The following is a 6,559-nucleotide window of genomic DNA, read 5'->3' as shown; positions in this document are numbered from 1 at the left end:
TTATCACAGCTTTTCTTCTGTTCTGCCTTCTGCTGCTGGAAACAAGGTTGAGAGCGATGAGTAAGCAAGTGGCAGGCTGTTCGACCAAGATAGACAGCTGAAAGATGCAAAAACGCTTCTTTATTCTGTTCCATTTTTTGATTCAGTCCATGCATTTCTATTTTGTGTTATGCATTGGTAAAACAAGGATACATGGATAATTAGTCAGTCAGGGAGTGGCATCAAGTAAAATCACCATTTCTATTATCCAATCTTCTGCAATCAAAAATGACAACAACAAGGCTCTTCAATAGTTATAATAATAAAAAAGGCCTGGGAAGACAGTGTTCAAGTTTCTGGCAGATACAATCCGGTCCTTGAGATATTTGGGACCTTTGTATTACATTTTCTGCTGGCAGACAAGGAATCTACTGGTGTAATGTCAACTCAACAGTCCCTTGAAAATATTTTCTTGGCGAGCTGGAGAAGAGTCTGCAGCAGCACATAATGTGATGCTACAGCTCATGGGTGGATTACGGGGCAGTGGGCCTCTGGGCACGGACATGCACAAGGCCCACCACTGCTCCGACATAGGAGCAATACACACAGACTTTGTTGTTGTTTAGCCTCTTTTTGTTGTTGTTTTGTGGCTCTTTGTAGATGCATTGTGTTTCTTTGTAGTCATGTCTTTGTATTGATTATACATCTATTTATTGTCATTTTGTGTCTCTCCCTTGTTGTTCATGGTTTCTTTGTGGTCATTTTGAGTCTCTTTGTAGTTTTGTTATGTTTCTTTGTGGTCATTATGAGTCTCTCTCTTGTCAGTATACATCTCTCTAAATGACATTTTGCATTTGAAGGCCAGGGGAGCCCAGACACCAGGCGCATTTAGTAAACCAAGACAATCCTGATATGCTATGGAGGTAGCAAGAGGTGGTAAGGCTAATGCCATAGTGTTATGGAATCTGAGGACAAACATAAGTGAACAAAATATGTGATATTTATCACTTTCAGCTAGCCTTGTTTCTGAAGCCAGACGGCGCCATTAGCTCTGAAATAATCCTTTCCTGCCCCTGAAAGTATTTCCAATGTCCTTCTCTTTCGTCCTCATAGTAACGTTGCCATACTTTCCACACATGGTGAGACAGACGTGCATAGAGCACAAAGAGGACCAATGGGGGCTAAAACTGCTGTTTCTCCCATCAATTAATCAAGACACAGGAGGCTGTGTCGACTCAACACACCCTGGCACCAGCATCCATCACCTTGTTTACAGCCTGGAAACGCTTGGAAATAACTGCAGAGTGCATTCTCATGCACACACACACACACACACACACACACACACACACACACACACACACACACACACACACACAGCCGCTGCTGTTTTTGCCCTCTGACTATCCACCATCTGTGGTAGTGTGTTTTATTTTTATGAGCCTATGATTTATAGTCTCTTGATTGTATGCTCGGAGGATGGCCACTTTCTGCTCTTGACCCATATCCACTGTACTATTGTTTCAAGGCTGAGTGTGACCAAAAATAATATTCTCCTCTATCTGTGTATCTCCACACCTGTCTCTACAGTTGTGCCATACAGACAGCATGAAACAAGTAATAAACATGATACAAAAACATCATGCAGAGTGAAATTAAATGTCTTACCACCTTACAAAGCGTTTTAATAAAATGTTTGAGTTTTCCATATCTGCGCTATTCTTAATTATGATTTTCTCTCAGCATTTAATTTGCTTCTTTGGACAATTTGCATTTTTAATAGCCAAATATCCAAACAGACAGGTGGCAATCTGGTGCCCTGTGCTGCGCTGTCTCTTCATGTAACTTGATATCTGTGTGTTATTTTGTCTGTTGAGTCTTTGTGAATCTCACAAAAGGAGTTCACATCCTTGTATTTTTCCTAATTGTCCACATGTCAACATGTGGCCGCGTCCAGGTAATGAGTCACCATAAATATGTGCCAAAATAGAAGAAAGTTACCAATCTATGCCCGAGCTACTGGAATAAACATACAGTGATACACTGAATAGGCTGTAGCAACCTATGAAACACACAGACAATTACTAGAAATGCCATTTGAAAACTGCACAAGCATTTTATACCAAAATATGTATGGCAGAGCTCCACAGGGACTGCATGCCATTCAAAAGAAGGACAAATTAACATAGCATTGCTGTCACGAGTGCTGTTTTTCTAGCTCTCTTCAAAACTAACACTAAGTCATTTTTAATGTTTTGCAATGCAGACATATTCTCTGTGAAGGTGGGTGGACTATGACCAACTGAAAGACAGCTACTACTACTACTACTACTACTACTACTACTAACAAATACATCCTTTACTTAGGTCTTATTAAATTAGGGCAACTCCACTCATGTGCATAACAACTCCCCTCTCCATGTGCATGTGGCGATTGTGGAAATACTTAATCTGCTTCTGATCTGCTGAAGCCGTTGCCCCGGGACAAAGAGGGGCCGACATTGAAATACATCGCAGCATCGGATACTGAACATTTGCCTCACGGCACCGCTGCAGTCCAATGAAAGGTGGATTATGTCTCAGGACAGCAACTCAGTGCGGCTGTGCCATTTCTCCAGGCAGGACGGAGCAAAAAGGCAACGATTTAGGTGTGTGCGTCAGTAGATCCTCAGTGAAAGGCCTTTTGAAATCCTTTCAAGATCCTTTTGAATGTATTCACTCACAGTTGCCCATCATTGGCCGCATAACATCAGACCTATTTTCTGGATTGGTGCATCTGCGTGCCTATGTTGTCAGTAATGTTCCAGCTAAAATCTTTCTCTTTTTTTTTATTCTTTCCCACAGAGAATACAAAAAAAAGCCTGAAATGTGTTTTTCATGCATGAGCTTCATTTTTATAGTCTCTCGTGTAGCAGTCACCTCTGTACATAAAAGGCAGTTTGGCTGACAAAGAGCCAGCTGTCTCACCTTGTGGCCCCTCTCATTCATGAAGTATCAACTACTGAGGCATGCGGTTGGATACAGAGGGACTCTGTCAAATCTTCTTCATTGTGAGAAATAAGGCAGCAGAATGTCAGCCAAATGTCATGCAGACACGGTCACTTTGAAGCGTTCAATTGTCTGAAGTACACTGATAGATCCTGAGAACAATTATTCAGAGGGTGAAACATATATGCAGCCCAAAATATCTTGGGATGATGGCAGTGGGCATGACAGTGACTGTGGAGTCTGTTATAACAAGAGCAGTCAGAATAAAAATACCTTGTCATTACCTCAAGCATCTAGCGGTGAAGTTACAGATTTCCACCAACTAAAACTTCTCCTGTGTGAAAGTGAAAACGAGAATGACGCTAGAGCCAGTGTTTAGTTTGTCCGTTCTTGGCTACTATACAAACATGACGGCTGAACCTGCTCCGTATGCAGATGTAAACAGCTCATGCTAAGGTGACACAAACACAACAACTATTACTTTCAGGTGATATAAACTAAACAAAACAGACCTATTAATGTTATATTCCACTTATGCCAATGGATCGCCCTAAATGATACACACTGGCCCCTTTTAAAGGTGTAGTTCAGAACATTTCACAAGAGATAATGTATCGTAAACTTGACTCCATACACATAACGTTTCTGTAAAGCTCCTACATGTTATCTAATAATGACAGAGGATGTGTTCTTAGTTTGAAAGCAGTAAATCAACATTAAACCAATAATATAACTCACAAAGTAGCTTCACCATTTCTAAAAGTTTGATTGTGGTACTCGATTTAGTCGTGCACAAAAGAGAACCCTACAGAATTGTGCTTCAATCTATTTAAAACAGCTGATTTCAGAATCAGAATCAGAATCAGCTTTATTGGCCATGTGTGTTTACACATACATGGAATTAGCCTCCGGTTTCACGCAGCTCTCATTGTACATACATACATACATATTAAATACAATAAACAAGATAAATATAAAAAAGACATTAAAGACAAATGAGATAGCAGAGTAGTGCAAGTGCAGATGGAGGTGTTGTTCATCAGAGTGACGGCCAGTGGAAAGAACTGCAATATAAAGTGGACACACATGCTATCTCAGGCGAAACTCAAACCCACAATCCCCAGCTCCAGCTCCAGCTCCAGCTCCAGCTCCAGCTCCAGAGGCTGATGCCTCATCTATTAGGCTACTGGGTCTGAGTCACCTTGAAGTGTTTTTCATTTATCGTTTACCAACTATTGTTCACGGTGCAATTGAATCATATCCTGCAGCCCAAAGCTCCTCGTGTGTCATTTGTGTAACTCTCTCAACATGTATTTGTTGCATTTTGTTTGCAGTTTTCTTATTAACATTGTAATAGTAGATGATTGACAGGTTCTCTCTATGAAATGAGACCTTCCCACAGCTGACTGATTGAACACACTGCAAGCTCGGCGGCCATTGACCTTAGCTCCTTCACTCGTGAAGATAATTTCACAGATGTCCTTGAAACCAAGCTGACAGGGTTAAACTAACCATGCACAGATTATGTCACGTTACGTAGTGTTGTAGCAGGAGTGTATATGTTGTGTGTCTGAGGGGCTCAACTGAAGGAAGCCGGACATTCTTGCTGACATTGTGTGGTTCTAAATCCACAATAAAAGTTGTAGGTGCCCTGCTCTCACCCTATCCCCTTGCAGAACCAGAAAAGGTTCTACATAGTACTGTCCCAAGATTGTACAAAGGATTCATACATCAACTCCAGTGTGTTGTTAAAGATACCTATTATGATCTCCACGATGATACAATCAAAAATAACTTTTGGGGGTGAAAATGTAAACTGTCAGGATACATTTTGAAATGTATGTGGCGTTACATTATAGGGGTGCCTCATTATTTCCTCCCTGTTTGACTGTTTGATCCTCCCTGCATTTAATCAAACTGAAACAGTGCATTGTGAGGTGAACACACTGGGATGTACTAGTGATGCCTTTGGTGACTGCATGATTATTCAATTTAAAATCTCTCTGAGGCACAGGATTCATATTTCAAAGTACAGATTACAATATTAATGACTTCACAGCAAATGCGTCCTTCTTTTTGCTCATGCTTTCAGGCTGTACCGTCGCCGACATTTTTGCAATACTGTAGTGGGTCTATTCCTTTATCTGAAGGGCACGGTGACCTCTGTCAGGCTACTCTGTGAAGTCAGAGGGGAGGAGTCGTTAGCTTTGGATATTAGTCCTCTGTCCATCATCCCTGCTGCACTCTGAGGTCCCCAGAGACACTGAGAGAGGGGAAGGCGGAGACGGGGGGAGGGGATGAAGGAGGGAAAGGAGGCGGAGAGATTGCATGTACTTGTGTGGGTGAGTGTGTGTGTGTGTGTGTGTGTGTGTGTGTTTGTGTTTGTGTGTGTCCATCAACCCATGGAGGACCTCTGAAGTCCCAGACAGAGGGAGGTGTGTACTACTGCAATGCGTAAAGGCATCACAGCTTCATGCTTTGTGCAGAGAGCAGACTGACTGATTGAAAGGCTGACTGACTGACTGACTAAGGAATAAACAGCATGCCATATAATGGCCTTATGAACCAAATGTCTCGCAGAATAACTGATTACTAGCTGCCTTTATACGTCACACTTCCAAATAACCACAGGTGATGCCGTCCTGCAGGTCGAAAACTAAAGAAGTAGAACAAATTCTGGTTTCTTTTTGGAAATATTTATAAATTAAATTGAAGGTATTCTTCATGCAACAGTATGCACTTTGTAAGGGCAGCTGCAGTATGTACTGAAAGAAAAAAAAAAAAAAAGTATAATATGTGTAAGGCAGCTCACTTGTCGAGCTCTAATGAGCTTTGGGAGGAGCCACAGACTCTCCTGTGCCGTTTAGTGTCAGCTAGATACAGGTGAGCTCAATCTGCCCTGAATCAGTGCTCTTATAAGCCTGAAGAAGTCACTGCTGTGTTTGCTCTGCCACCGACCAGACCTATGTAACCTGATGCTTGTCAACAGCGTCTAAGTGAGCTGTTCTTCAAGCTTTATCAGTTTGACACATAGCCATGTGTTTGTTTAGACAATTGTATGATTAATGTCACCGTTTAACTTCATTGTGTGTGTTGAGAATTTGAATGAGTACATGAGTTTGATCATTGAGATGGTTATGATGAGTGAATGTACGGAACTGATCTCTATTTGGGGAGAATGGTGACTCCTCACCAGGCCTGTCGTTGAGTGTTGGTGCCTTTCTGAAAGAGGAGACTCTGGAAACTATTTCATCCTCTATCTCAAATCCTCCTTAGCTTTTGAAATTGTCCATATTGTATTTGAGCAAATCCTATTTGGTGGAAACTGCCGGCCTTTAAAAGATGGTGTTCCTGCTACTGCTGAACCGACATGTGCAACTGTCCATGACGATTACCAGTGATTTGTCTCTGTGTTACTGTACTCCAAACTGAGTTTGATATTCGGGTTAGTGGTGTTAAGGTACTGTTGAAAGTCTATGAGTTGTTGTTCAGACCCTTAAAAAATGGAAAAAAGGTAATCAATAAAATGTGAAATACTCACATGCGAATATTTCGCATCAAAACTATTCATATAGGCAACATTGTGAATTTG

Source organism: Taurulus bubalis (genome assembly GCF_910589615.1).
Source record: "Taurulus bubalis genome assembly, chromosome: 6".
Lineage (NCBI taxonomy): Eukaryota > Metazoa > Chordata > Actinopteri > Perciformes > Cottidae > Taurulus > Taurulus bubalis.
The sequence above is the reverse complement of the archived record's forward strand: the minus strand, read 5'-3'. Positions refer to the sequence as shown.